Source organism: Myotis daubentonii, chromosome 14 (assembly GCF_963259705.1).
Source record: "Myotis daubentonii chromosome 14, mMyoDau2.1, whole genome shotgun sequence".
In the NCBI taxonomy this organism is placed as follows: domain Eukaryota; kingdom Metazoa; phylum Chordata; class Mammalia; order Chiroptera; family Vespertilionidae; genus Myotis; species Myotis daubentonii.
The window spans coordinates 5460425-5475840 of NC_081853.1; the positions used below are offsets into that span (position 1 = coordinate 5460425).

Consider the following 15416-nt stretch of genomic DNA (forward strand, 5'->3'; position numbering starts at 1 on the left):
ACCAAGAACCAGAAATTATCTTCCCAACATCAAGCTTTGCATTTAGAAAAACTGTTTTTCTTTTGACAAGAATCAGCCATAACATTTATGATTCTTGGCATTTAGGATTCAGTTGGCAGAAATGCATCACGCATTTGCTAAGCAACCACTATATACAAGTTACTGTGTTATAAACTGTATGGGAGCACTTAAAAAGGGGGAAAAAAGAAATTAAGAAAAGAGAAAGAAAAAAATCATTGATAAAAGGAGGGGCGGGGAGGAAGGAGCGAGGACTGAAGGCAGCTCCATCCTGTCCTAAAATGCAGAGTGTAATCAGTGCTCCTCACTGCAGGGGTGGGGGCTGAGGTGGTCTGACTATTTGTCCTACACACTAATGGTATTTGACAAAACTGGAGACATTTTTAATCATCATGTCTGTGAAAGCTGGATGAAACTTTCCATCGGTTGCCTCCTGTACATTCCCTGACCAGGAATCGAACCCACAACCTGGATATGTGCCCTGCCTGGAAATCGAACCGTGACCCTTCAGTGGATGCTCCAACCAACGGAGCCACACCAGCCGGGGCACATCACTATTGCATTTAATATGTTGCTCAAAATATTCCAACTTTGGCCACTGTGAGCTCTTTCAGGTGATTTCTGTGTATTCCCCTTTCCCCTTTTCTTGAGCACTTCCTTACTTTCTGGTGCTACAAGACCCTCCAGATTTACCTCATTTATGTCCTATGCTGGTCCTAGAATCAGCCATTTCTCTAAGGAGACTGTCATTTAATAATATTAAATACATTGTTTATATTATTAAATTATTAACTAGTGGCCCAATGCACGAAATTCATGCAAGGGGCTCAGCCCTTGCAGCCCCAGCTTCATCTGGAAGGTCATCCGGAAGGATGTCCGGAAGGTCGTTTGGCTGCCCGGTCAAATTAGCATATTATGCTTTTATTATTACAGATATGAAATAATATATTATATTATTAATATATTATTAATATTAAATAATGTTATTCATTTAAAATTATTAAAATGATTTATAATTTTTCAATTAAAGTTGACATTTACTATTATACTAGAGGCCTGATGCATGAAATTTGTGCAAGGGGCTCTGCCCTTGCTGTCTGGAAGGACATCCAGAAGGTGGTTCAGCTGTCTGGTCTAATTAGCATATTACACGTTTATTATTATGATTAATTTCAGGTGTGTAGCATAGTGATTAGACATTTATATAATTTACAAGGCGACTCCCCCAGTAGGTCTTGCACTCACCTGACACCATATATAGTTATTAAGATACTACTGATTATATTCGCTACACTGTAATTTACATCCCCATGACTATTCTGTAACTGCCAATTTTTACTTTTTAATCCCTTCACCTTTTTCACCCAGCTCCCCAAACCCCTTCCCATCTGGCAACCATCTGTTTATTCATTCTATCTATGCGTTTGTTTCTGTTTTGTCTGTTTATTATGTTTTATAGATTCCACATTAAGTGAAATCATATGGTAGCTGACTTGCTCTATCTGACTTATCTCATTTAGCACAATACCCACTAATTCCATTTATGTTGTCACAAATAGTGAGACTTCATTCTTTTTTATTACTGAGTAAAATTCCATTGTCTCTATATACTACATCTTCTTAGCCAATCCTTTTTCAATTGGAGCATTTAATCCATGCCGGGGTCCAACCCCAGCAGGTCCAGGGGTCCCCAAAGGTGTGGACGGAGTCGGCGAAGAAGGAACGACACGGAGACAGTGTTCAGTTGATCAGCATAGCCGGGTTCTCTTGTCAGGGTCTCCAGGTAGGTTCTGTTCAGGTTCTCCAGCCAGGTTCACCAGGTTCTAGTCAGGTTCTCTTGCCAATTTCTGTAGTCAGGTTCAGTCCAGGATCTTTTACCATGTTCTCTCGCTAGGTTCTGTCTCTAGGTTCTGAGGCCAGTTTCTGTCCAGGATCTTTTGCCATGTTCTCTCCAGTGAAGTTCTTCTGTCTCTAGAGAATGTTCTGTGTAGGTTCTGTGCCTAGGTTCTGTCTCTCTTGGTCCTGTCTTCTAAGTCCTGTGTTCTAAGTTCTGTGTTCTGAATTCTGTCTCTTTCTGTCTTGTTACAACTGTATTTATACCAGTTGATTCAATCCTATCAATCTCTATTACAAAGGTTAGGGCGTTTCTTATCTCCATTCCAGGGAGTAAAGATTATGTAGCTTAAGCATGATTGTTCGTAGTTAAAATGATTAATTACCCGCCTGGCACTTAGTTAAGAGGTTTTATTCCCTCCCTAACTTCAGGGGAAAATCCCTACCTGGGGATTCAACCTTTCTCGGAGAGGTGACCTTGGTTAAAACACAGCGCCAAGAAGGTGAACAAACATATTAAGAACCGTATACCATATATGCCAGGTCCCTTGAAACAGCAAGGATGGACCGGCTCCCGGCAAATCCATTTATATTTAAGGTAATATATAGTTATATAGAGATATGTGTAATCCATTTACATTTAAAGTAATATATAGGTATGTAGTTCCTGCCATTTTATTAATTGTTCTCTGTTTTTATAGTTCTTCCCCATTGCTTACTAGAGGCCTGATGGAAGAAATTTGTGCCAGAGTAGACCCAGGTGCCAGCACTGGCTTCTCTCTGGCACCTGGGACTCGGGCTTCCCTCCGGCTGCATCTGGAAGGACAGAAGGACGTCCAGAAAGATGTCTGTTCTAATTAGCATATTATGCTTTTATTGTTATAGATTCTCTGCTCTTGCATGTTGATGACTTTTTGTAGTGTTGTATTTGGATTCCTTTCTCATTATTTCTTGAATATCTCTTGTAGACTTTTGGTTTTTGGTTTCCATGTATTTCATGTATACTAAGCTACATCTATAATAGTCTATTTTAACTTGATCATCACTCTAAAATTACTACCACTTTTACTCACCCCTTCTATGTTTATGTTTTGTCATTATTTTTTATTTCTTTTTTGTGTGTGTATTTGTGTGAATTCTTTAATTTACTGTTAAAATTATATGTGATCTTCTTACATTTGCTGTTTAAAAACAATATTTTTATTGATTTAAGAGAGAGGGAGAGGAAGGGAGGGATGGAAACATCAATGATGAGAAACATCATTGATTGGCTTCTCCTGCATACCCTCTACTGGAGATCGAGCCTGTAACTCTGGCATGTGCCCTGACTGGGAATTGAACCATGATTTCCTGGTTCATGGGTTGATGCTTAACCACTGGGCAATACCAGCTGGACCCTACATTTTCCTTTTAAGCTTTATACTAGTTTTAGTGTTGGTTGATCCACTGCTTTTGTCAGTGAGAATTATTTTTTTGTGTGATATTTTCTCATTTATATTTTAAATTTTTTTTCTCCTTAAAAATGTCCCTCTAACAATACTGGTTTGGTAGTGATGAACTCATTCAGCTTTTTCTTGTCTGGGTAGCTCTTTATATATTCTTTGATTCTAAATGATAGTTTTGCTGGATGGAGTTATCTTGGTTGTAGGTCCTTGCTTTTTATGACTGAATATTTTGTGCCAATCCCTTCTGTTCTGCTAAGTTTCTGTTGAGAAATCAGGTGATAGCCTAATGGGAACTCTCTTGTAGGTCACTGCTTTTCTCTTGCTACTTTTATGATTTTCTCTTTGTCTTTAATCCTTGGCATTTTAATTATGATTTGTCTTGGTGTGGGCCTCTCTGTGTTCATTTTATTTGGGACTCTGTGATTTCTTGATTTGTGTGTTTTTCCTTTACCTGGCTAGTGAAATTTTTTGTCATTATTTCTTCACATAGGTTTTCAATCCTTACTCTCTCTCTCTCTCTCTCTCTTCTCCTCTGGGATCCCTATGATATGAATGTTGTTACACTTAGAGTTGTCCCAGAAGTCCCTTAAGCTATCCTTATTTAAATGTATTTTCTGCTACCTTGTCTACCAAATTGCTGATTTGATTGTCTATTTAGTCTAATCTGCTATTGGTCCCATCTGATATATTTTTAATTTTAGCTATTGCATTCTTCATTTCTGACTAGTCTTTTTTTATGCTTTCCACCTCCCTTTTTATGCTTTCCATCTCTTTGTTGAAGTTCCCACTAAGATCACCTATCCTTCCTCTGAGTTCATGGACACTCCTTATCAGCTGTATTTTTAACTCCACCTCTGATAGATTGTCTCCAGTTTGTTTAGTTTCTTTTTTTTGGAGTTTTGGCCTGCTCTTTCATTTAGGGCACATTTTTTTGTCTTATTTTGGTTGTCTCCCTGTATTTGTTTCTATGTATTAAGTAGATCTGTTATGAGTCCCAGTATTAGCAGAGTAGCCTCATGCAGTAGGTGTCCTGTGGGACTAGTTTTGCGGCCTCTCTAGTCCCCTGAGTGAAGTGCTCCAGGAGTGTATCTTGTGTGCCTGAGACTTGATTGTTGTTGGCATATCAGTGGGTGGGATTGACCCTTAGGTTGACTGGCTGTGAGAACTGGCCATGACTATAGCAGACAAACTTTTGTGTGGGGCTTACCCCATGGAGTGGGATTCACTTTAGCAGGCTCAGGTGTCAAGTCTGCCCTTTGGGTGTGATGTTTGTGGCATTAATTGGGTGGTCTTCTTATGTGGTCTGAAGTTAGCCACCAAGTATATTGATTCTGGGGTATTGGAGTAGGGACTCTGGTTAAGGCCAAGTTTAGCCACTGCTTGTGTCCAGTCCAGGGTCACCTGATAGGAGCTACAAAGCGATCTGCACTTGCTAGATGCCTATGCTGGGCTTGGAAGTGCCTGGGAATGGCTATGCTATGAACTGAGACCACCTGCCACAGTACAGGGCTTGGGGTCACTTAGCCAGAGGTATGGAGCATGTCGAGGCCAGCTGCTGCTTGTTTGGGTTTTGGTATCTTAGAGAAATTTAGGAAAGTCCACAGTATAGACTCAGGCTGGTTGCTTGTTTGGATTACCTCTTAAAGAGGATCTGTGGATTGGGTGGGGCAGGTACTCAGAGAATTATCAGGGTGGGGCAAGAACAGTGTTAATCAGGTTAATGCAGACTCAGATTTGGTGGAAGCCTGCACCTGCAGGTTGTGTGAGGTGAGGGCTCAACAGAGAAACAATGGTACCTGCCTGAGCCTTAGTCCTAGAGAAAACTGCCCTTCCCAGCCTCTCCTTGAAACCAGACAATTCAGTTCTTCCCTGTATGTCCCTGATGCTTTGCGGATGCTTTCCCTTCACTGGAGCTTAGGACCAGTGTTTGTGAGCTGGTGAGTTTGTGTGCAGGCCCGTTAAGAGGACTCCTGGGTCTATAGCAGCCCTCTGCCTCATCTGGAAGGAATCCTTGGTTTTCACATCTAACTGATGTGGGGACTCCTCTTCTTGGCACTGGTGCTCTGAGCTGAGGAGCCCAGTGTTTGGCTACTGGGATCTTCCCAGCTGAGCTATCCCTCCTGATTCTTAACTGCCACATGTGGGTGTGGGACCAGTTGCTTTCATGTCTTTACTCCTCTTACCAGGCTCCATGTTGCTTCTCCTTTATATGCTTAGTTATAGAATTTCTGTTCATCTAGTGTTCAAGTGGTTGTTCTATAATTTAGTTATAATTTGGATGTGGTCATGGGAGGAGGTGGACCCAGTGTTTATGTAGTATGCCATCTTAACCAGAAGTCCCAGTCAGGGTATTTAAAAAAACAATAAGAACATTAGAGTAGATGGAACTGAATACCTGAAATAGCATTTAATTTGAGCAGGCTTCCATCTCCAGAAAGAGACCTTATTCTATGCTGCAATGCAGCGCAAATGGGTATTTTAAAGCCAGTAACTGATGTGATCTGAATATTGCTCTAGAGTGATCAACTAGGCTGCTGTTTTCAGTAGTGGTTAGCGAAGTGCAAGGTGCAAAACGGAGGGAACAAAAAGCCAATCGATGCAAGATTCTGAGCAGGAAGTAAGGAGGCTTGAACTGGATGGCTGAAAGACAATCTCAGTCTCACCACATGCCCATCATTGGGATTAGAGTTAATGGAACAACAGTGTTAATCACACATTGCACTCTTTAACACAGGCACCTACAATTAGGTCCCTTTAGCTTATAATTGTCAGCTGCAAGTTCCCTCAGTCAAGTCAGTAATAGCTGGTTTTTTGTCATGAAAATACCACTAATTTAAAAGTAACCATTTGACTTTAATACAAGACTAAAGCATGTTTATGACTGAAAATAGCACAAAGCTTATGAAAGGTCCAGGTCGTATCTTGAATCTTATTTGGTTTACAGTTAGTCCAGAAGGCCCAGTGATAGACATGCCAGACTGTCTGACTTACTGCACTGACTTAAATAATATGAAGAACAAGGTGGCCCCAGGAAGCCAAAACTCAGTCCCTCCCAGCACAGTTGTGAATGAAGAAAAGGGGCAGCTCTGTGTCATCTCAGTGCTCACTGCCATTTAGGGAGCTCAGCAGAGGGTGCTGGGCACTGCACTTGGCTCTTGACCTACATTATTTATAAGCCTCATAACAATTGTACAGCTATTGTCCCACTTTACAGCCAAAAACCTGATGCTCAAAGAGGTTGAAAAACCTGCTCAGCATCACACACGTGTGACCCAGATGTGTTTGACTCTAAAACTCATACTTTTTTTGCATCTTATCACAACTATCAAGTCTTTGCTGATGAAACATTCCAAAGGGAAGTCTGACACTTTGCTTAGAATGGTGATCATGGTTAACTAACCAACCTGCCCTGCCCAACCTCGCAATCAAGTTTTGACCTCATTTGCTACCACCCTTCTCTCTGCTCTGGGGACACGGGTTTGTTTGAAGGCTATGGCCTAAACATGATGGGCATGATCCTTTTTGAGGGTTGCTCTAAATCCATGAGGTATTGCTCTAAATAGCAGGCATTTTTGGTTTTGACAAGTTGAACCCTGCACCTCTTGGGGCACCCTTCTCACAGATCTCTGGCTCATTCTCTCACTTCTACATATTTGCCCAAATGCCTTAGTATCAAAGGCACATTTGACCACCCTATTGAAATCATAATTCCCTTAGGCAGCATGTTGGACTATGCCCCAACTGCCCTCCAGGGTACCTGTAACTCTCAAATATAGTGTATAATTTATTTATTAATTATACGTATTATCTGTGTGTTTTCCCCCTGGAATGTAATCTCCTTAAGGACAGGGGATACTGCTGTTTTCTTTATAAAACATTGTCTGGCATAATATTATTGGGGTTTAAAAAGTGCCTCTAATACATATTTCATTTAATCTTCAAAATAATTCAAAGACAGAAATGGGACTCCTGTTAACCCCATTTTCTAGTGAAGATGCAGGCTAAGAACAGCCAAATGACATGGCCATATACATAATGATGATAATAATAACATCACAGGAACTAAACATCCATTGAATATTTACTACGTGTCTGACATCATGGTAGGCACATTACAAACCCTCAATGCAGTTTTCGCTCACACAAGCCCAATGAGGTTATGATTCCCCTCATTTTACAGAGGAGGCAACTGAGATCAAGTGTAGCTTAAACAGTTGCCCACATTTCACCTGGTGGTGGCTGGCCGCATCTGGACCGGAACCCAGATCCTCTGACCGCATACCCGGTGCTCTTTCCCAGTCCCACCCAGGCACGCATGCTGCCAGTGACTGGGAACTGACAAGTACTCTGTTTTCATTAAAACTTTGCATAGAAAATCAGTGATGCCAGACCACATTTTCCTCAGGCCGGGAATGATGGATCTGCCCACTGGAAGCTGGAGAGGTATTGCTCTAAATAACAAGCTCATGTGGTCTTGCCAAGTTAAATTGGGGCTTCAATTATACCTACTGCTCAGGTAAGCCAATGTGGAGTCCAGACCAGGACTCAGAGGCCCACGGGACCCTAACATTTAGAAAGTCTGATTGGAGCCATCATACTCAAATTTCCTGACCCCCAAGGTTTACATTTGTGACTGGCATAGCCATAGTTGATCAGAGAAATTTAATCTTTCAGCCTATTCTGATGGTGAAATCCAGTTCTACTGATTTGTGTTGACAAAACAAAAATACTGGATTTCAACAGGACAAGGCTCACATCTGCGGTCTTTGATAAGAAGCTTTCAAGTTATGCTTGCGGGGCTCTACAGATTATCTGAGAGGGTCCAGTTACATCACTGGAGGAAAGAACAAAGCAGCTCTAGTTATTTTATTGTTGACCTTCAGTATAATAGTCTATTCTTCTATGATTGCTCTACTAAGGAAAGTGAAAACAACTGTACACAGCTGATGCTCAGCCCCCTCACATACTGACAAGTATTTGTTGGATAGATGGATGGATGGATGGATGGATGGATGGATAGCTGAACAAGATGAAAAATAAATTACAAATCTGTCCTGGATCTTTGCACATTCAAACAGTATGGAACTATTTCTTGAGAAGGTTGAATGTCTTTGGTATAGTAGTGTAGAATTACTTTGTAAGATACATTCCTCCTCCAAATTCTATCTGAGTTTTACTTCTTGGCTATATCAACAATCCATGTTTACTTTGTCTACCCAAGACATAGTGAGAAGCTAATCAAATTCTGTAAAAAGAAATAAAATTCTGGACTTCTATTATAATCACAGGGACATAATTTCTCAAAGACACTCTGGAACAGACTTTTTTAAAAATATATATATTTTCACTAGAGGCCCAGTGCATGAAATTTATGCATGAGTAGGGTCCCTAGGCCTAGCTGGTGATCAGGGCCAAACGGGGCCTTCCAGCTGCTGGCCAGGGCCTTCCTTTGTTCTGCACCACCCCCTGGTGGTCAGCGCACATCATAGTAAGCAATCAGTCTCCTGGTCAAACTCCCATGGGGACAATTTGCATATTAGATTTTTATGTATATAGATGGATTTCAGAGAGGAAGGGAGAAGGAGAGAGAGAGAATGAACATCATTGATGAGAGAGAATCATTGATCGGCTGCCTCCTGCACACCCCCTCCTGGGGATTGAGCCCACCACCTGGGCATGTACCGTTGACCAGAATTAAATCAAGGACCCTTCAGTCCACAGGTTGATGCTCTATCCACTGAGCAAAACCAGCTAGGGCTGGAACAGACTTTTAAGTCTTGCTACTGTCCTCATTTGCTGGCTGTTTGAAAAGGGGGACTAGAAACCAAAACATTCTGTAGATTTGTCCCAATAAAAACAAAGTAAAGTTAGCTTTGTCATAACTCTTTCTGAGAACTAGAAAAATGTCCCTCAAACATATTTTATCTGCATTCAAAAAATTACCTAGGTAACTGTTCTTTGAAACCTAACTGTAAAGATCATTTTAAAATCATAAAGTTATTTGTCATGTAGAAATATTTCAGACTTTTCTTTGGCACAAATATCAATCTATTCCCAAGTTTTATTTCAATCTGAGTCAAAATGATTTCAAGATGATCTGTGGCCATCAAAACAAAAATCATTTAAGTGCTCAGGAAATTGAGCTTCCTGTTTTTGCTTATGGATTATCAGTAAAATGGCTTCCTTCCTGGATTTTACCCAGCATCCATAGATCCAGCAAATAAGACAGTGAGGTAACCTACAAGCTAATGGCAGAGAATTTGGCGCAAGGAACAAGCCAGTATGGAGGTTGTCCATACTATTCAGAGTTTTCAGATTATTGTTTCTATCCTCACCTTTCTTTGTCTGTAGAAAACACATCTAAGATAAAATATAAGAAATTAGCTTTAGACCCTAAAAGTAGCTTCATAAGGGGTCCCATTGTTCTTTCAGATTAGAAGGTAAGTACAGTAATTGTCTGGCTAATGCAGGCTATCTGAAAAAATTAGATGTGTTGGATGGACATCAGTTTCCAAGTTCACGTGAACTCCACCGTACATTTTCAGAATGATTGTCTTGCTTCTCCTTTGTCCATGTTCCCCCAGGCGGTGATGGGAAGGCCCCCAGCAGGGTAGCTCTGCTAAGCATCTGTCCACTTCCCCTTCTTTCTTTCTCTTTGGTTTGTCAGAGCTCTGAGTACATTATTAAAACCTATTTTTAACAGGAAAGAAAGTTTCTAATATCCAAAAAGGGGGGAAAAAGACAGCATTTCAAGATTATTCCTGGCAGCATCAACTCTCAGAGCTGGAAAAGTTAAAAAAATGCCAACCCCAATATGCTTCTAGCAGTGATACCTCCTTCCCAGCTCAATGCATCATTGTCTTGACCGATTCAAGTGAGGAAACCTAAAGAAGATGAATTAATAAGGATACCATTTCCTATAAAGAGTCCCCATTGATGAAAATTATATATCACTAGAGGCCTGGTTCACAGATTTGTGCACTGGTGGGATCCCTTGGCCTGGCCTGTGGGGATCGGGCCAAAACCAGCTCTCCAACATCCCCTAGGGGTCCTGGATTGTGAGAGGGCACACGCCAGGCCAAGGGACTGCACTGGTGCACAGCTGGGGCTGGGGAAGGACAGTGGGAGAGCTTCAGGGTATATCCAGCCCATCTGGCCCAGTCCTGATTAGCCGGACCCCAGCAGCAAGCTAACCTACAGCTCAGAATGTCTGCCCCCTGGTGGTCAGTGTGCATCACGGTGACTGGTCGAACTGTTGAATGAACAGTCAGACACTTAGCATATTAGGCTTTTATTATACAGTGGGGCCTTGATTTACGAGTGTCCCGACTAATGAGTTTTTCGAGATACGAGCCATCTCTCAGATGATTTTTTGCTTTGAGTTGCAAGCTAAAATTCGGGTTATGAGCCAGCTTCAGATACCCCACTGCTAGTTGGAGCAGCGAACGTCACAGTGAACGCCACAACATTGGCCCAGCATCACGTGTCTCACTCGTTCACTTTAAGATTTGACATACGAGTAATTTGAATTACGAGCTCCGTCACGGAACGAATTAAACTCGTAAGTCAAGGCCCCACTGTATAGGATAATGGAAAAGAAAGAAGAGGTTAGGAATTGGCAGGCAGATGGCTAAAAACTTGAAGGTTGGCATCATGAAATAGAGTTTGCCCCCAAAATAAACATCTAATAGAAATAGCTTATATCAGCCAACTGAATTGCTCTGAGCTACAAACTGGCTCAGCCATTGAAGAATGAGCACTTGTGGGAAATTGCTAATGTCTAATCCTTTTCTGAATGCCAAAGAAGTTGACATTCAGTAGTATATTTTGGTGTTGATGGTTTCATGTCTATGACTCAGCATAGCCAAGCAATTCAAAATTATTACACCACCAGCTTTTCTGGGAAAGAAGATGCTAGAGAAGAATGTAAAGTTTGAATCAAAGAAAATTATATTTTAAAAAAGGGCTAACATAAGTCTAAACATAAGTCTATACATTTTTTTTGGCTCCTGTATTCACTATATAGGTTTTCTTTAGGTGGTCACCTTGAACCCCCATTATATGACCCTATAACTTCTCATAATTATACCACATTAGTAATCACAATGCATTATTTTGGCATTTTAAATAATGTTTTACTTTTCGTATAGAGCAGGGGTCCTCAAACTACAGCCCATGGGCCACATGCAAATACAAATATTGTATTTGTTCCCATTTTGTTTTTTTACTTCAAAATAAGATATGTGCAGTGTGCACAGGAATTTTTTCATAGTTTTTTTTTTTAAACTATAGTCTGGCCCTCCAGCGGTCTGAGGGACAGTGAACTGGCCCCCTGTTTAAAAAGTTTGAGGACCCCTGTTATAGAGGGTAAAGTCAGCAATGTTTCTGTTTCATCACTTTATCCCAATACTGGTCCCAGGTCTGTTCTATCAAGTTTTGTTGAATGAACCCATTTCCTAAAGAGTATCTCTTGACCCCATTGTATGCTTTCAACAAGCTGACCTTTTGTGGTGTGCTTCCTGGAATAACTGGTTCACTGTCTGCATGTGCTGTTGGGCTGGACTCTTCACGATAGTAGAGACCACATCCTGTTTACTTCTTTATCCCTCGTGACTGGCATAATAGTAGACAGGCACATATTTGTAAATGATTAAATGACTGACTGATGAAAGAAAGAAAGGAAGAAAGAAAGAAAGAAAGAAAGAAAGAAAGGAAGGAAGGAAGGAAGGAAGGAAGGAAGGAAGGAAGGAAGGAAGGAAGGAAGAAAGAAAGAAAGAAAGAAAGAAAGAAAGAAAGAAAGAAAGAAAGAAAGAAAGAAAGAAAGAAAGGGAGAAAGAAAGAAAGGGAGAAAGAAAGGGAGAAAGAAGTCAGAGGAGGAAGGGGACTGGCCAGTGTGGCTTAGTTGGTTGGGTGTTGTCCTATGCAATGAAAGGCTGCAGGTTTGATTCCTGTCAGGGCATATGCCTGGGTGGCAGGCTTAATCCCCAGTGCAGGAAGCAGCCTATGGATGTTTTGCTCTCACATGGATGTTTCTCTCTCTCCCTCTTCTTTTCTCTTTCTCTAAAAATCAATTTTAAAATCTGTAAAGAAATAAAAAGAAAGGAATGGAGTGTGAGGAGAGAAAGAAAGAGGAAAACAAGAAAAAAATAAAATGAAAAAAAAAGAAATATTGTGGGAAGAGATCAACCAAATAACTTGTGTGAACAAATGCATAACACATGGAGACAAATAATAGTGTGGTGAAGGCCTGAGATGGGGCAGGGCCAGGCTAGAGTGAATCAATGGAGGGATGGGGGGAGGGGAAGAGAGTAAACAATACTTTCAACAATAAAGACTTTTAAACTATTTAAAAAAAGAAAAGAAGAAAGACTGAACATCAACTAATTATTTTGCTGGAACTTTCCCTGAGTATCCATATGTAGTCTTTTCAGAAAACAAACTTGAATAATAAATGTAGCTTTTAGAATGAAATTTTTGCACCTTCAAGAAAAATCAACTTGAACATTGGTTTGGAGTAGAGCCAACAGTACAAATAAAAGCATTTTATTCTATATAAAAAAAAAAAGACTTGAAAAGGAAATAGCAATTAAGAGAAATCATAAAGAGACTGCAGTCCTTTCAGTCCTAATTAATAGTTAAGCCAGAACATATCTACTCATAGACCAACTTTTCAAGGAAATGAATAGAATGTGACTAAGGAATGTTAAGCCTGACATAGTTATTTAGACCCTTGCATTTTCATTTTATTGCAGTGGTTCCTTCCTTTAAAAGCTACTATCTGTGAGACAAGCACAGATTTCTGAGATTCACTTTTATGGGACTTCTGGATCAAGGCCTTATAAATAGCTCTCTTAGAATCTATTCTAGCAGATGTCAGAAATGCATACTTAAGACTGTGTTAAAAATGCTTTATTGACCCAATGGACTAGAAGGCAGCTCCAAGTGTCTTTGTAAATCATTGGCAAGAGAGACACTAATGAATCTTTAAGCATGTTTTGGTCGAGGGAGGCAAAAATGGCTGTTTGACTTGTTTATGCTCTAGATTAAACAAATCACCGTCTTCTCCTTCCCAGGACTCTGGGTACATAGAAGACAGACAAATGTAAGAAAAAGGAACAAATTCCGGGTCGGACAGCCATGCTGGAGGCAGTACAGCATAATGAATCAGATAACAGGTTCTATGATCTCCTTGGTAACCCATCATTGTTTAATATCATGCTATTCAGCTTCCAAGTGTTTGAATTTTTTTTTATTGTGTTCATTGTAGTTTATTTCTAATATGATGCCATTGTGGTCTGAGAAGATGCTTGATATGATTTCAATCTTCTTGAATTTGGAGAGACTTTGCCTGTGACCAAAACTTCATCAATAAAGAAAGAAAATAACAGGTTCTAGAGCAAGGCCATCAAGATTCAAGTACTGGATCTGCTGCCTCCTACTGTTTCCCATTCTTCACCTCAAGGATCTCCTCAGTTGGTCAAATGTGGGTGATGATAACATTAGCTTCACAGCGTTGTTTTGAGGACTAAATAGCTATGACAATTAAATAACTATAGGCAAGTGATTATATTAACACCTTCTTCAGAGTAGGCACCAAAAGATATTCTGCTGTTAGTAATAATACTGGAAACATCATTTTTTAGTAGATCATGAACTTTTTCTCATGTCCATCTCCCTACTCTCACACCAGGCCGATGGCTGGGGAACTGTATTTAGACCTCAGTATCCCTCTAAAATAAGATTGCTAAAAGTAATGTATACCATAATACACTCAACACACAACCCCTAAATCTCTCCTTTATATTTTTGAAAAAGGAAATGGCTTAAACATTGGATATATTAAAGTTTACTGCAGAAACTCTTTTTAGTAATTGCACTAACAACATGGAAATATTTTTTACTCAAAGATGCACTAATGAGGTTAAAAAAAGAATATCCTTGATTTTTGTCTGATCTTTAAATACTTTAGAACATTTGCTCTTTTCCAGTAAGGATGCCTTGGATAGTATTAGGGAGGGGAACCCAAGTAGTGGTTTGAGTATCAGACTACTTTTGTGCTATTCTCAGCTCTGCCTGAGAATTTTGTTAAAATAATAACATAACATCTTCATCTGGCTATTTTCTGCACACAAATTTGCTTGCCTGGTCTAGACTTGCCTTCAATACACTGCAAATCAATGCAACCACGGAAGTGACTTATTGCTCAGTAAGAAAAGCCACTCAAAGGCTTGGTGGCGGCTGAAACAATGGAAGGGGGAGCTCTACCTCAAAGTGTAGTATTTACCTGGATGTAAGCCCTGGAAATGAAATCACAGCAGTGCCTCCAGCTTCCTTGGGCCATTGTCTAAAATAAATAAGTCTGTATTCTCTTATTGTGATTATAGAAAAAGTTGGAATGAAATGGGCTAATAAAATTTCTGCATCCATTATTCCCCTCTAAGGTGCAAGATTCTCAGTCTACATCCCTCTTGGATCTCTCCCACCTCTATGCTTCAACCAACATCACTGGTCCGGCTGGTGATAGTTTATCAAGCTTTACTTCTTTGTCGCTAGCCTTCAAGGCTGGGAACAATGTGGAAACATTTTCTAGAAAAGAGGCAGACCATCCTATTTTATATAAGCCATTCCTCAGGTTAGAATTTTTTAAAATTATCTGAAGCACTGCCATGAAAGGTGAAATATATTAATATATAAATGGTATTTCAAATAATCAATATCATTTGAGTTGCTAGCTGGGTGATTTGAAGAAATCTGTAATCTCTGAGCTTTGGTCTCTTGTAAGTAAAATGCCTAACTTAAGGGATGTTTTAAGCATTAGATACTGTGCATTAAACATAATTAATACATCGAGTAGCACATAGTAGGTATACTATAAATAAGAGCTGACATTCTTATTAGCATAAAAATGAAATTCAATTTCAAAGACAACATGGGAGGCAGTTACAGTCTGACAAGAATTTTGATGGAAGGACTGAATTTTGAAAGCTTGGACAATGGAGGAATTTTCTGTAAGGCATCAGGGCCTGTGAAATGTCTGAACTATTCATGCCATGATGGGTCATCTAATATGCTTTCTACATTGCATCCTTGCCTTATCTGCTCTATGTCTTTATTCATTTT

At 40.1% G+C, this 15416-nt stretch overlaps 1 protein-coding gene across 1 annotated transcript in view; it reads right to left on the reverse strand.

Annotated features, from left to right (window-relative positions):
- TAFA1 (TAFA chemokine like family member 1) overlaps positions 1-15416 on the reverse strand; it is a 499757-nt gene that overhangs the window by 106736 nt on the left and 377605 nt on the right. The gene's annotated exons all lie outside the window — the stretch shown is intronic.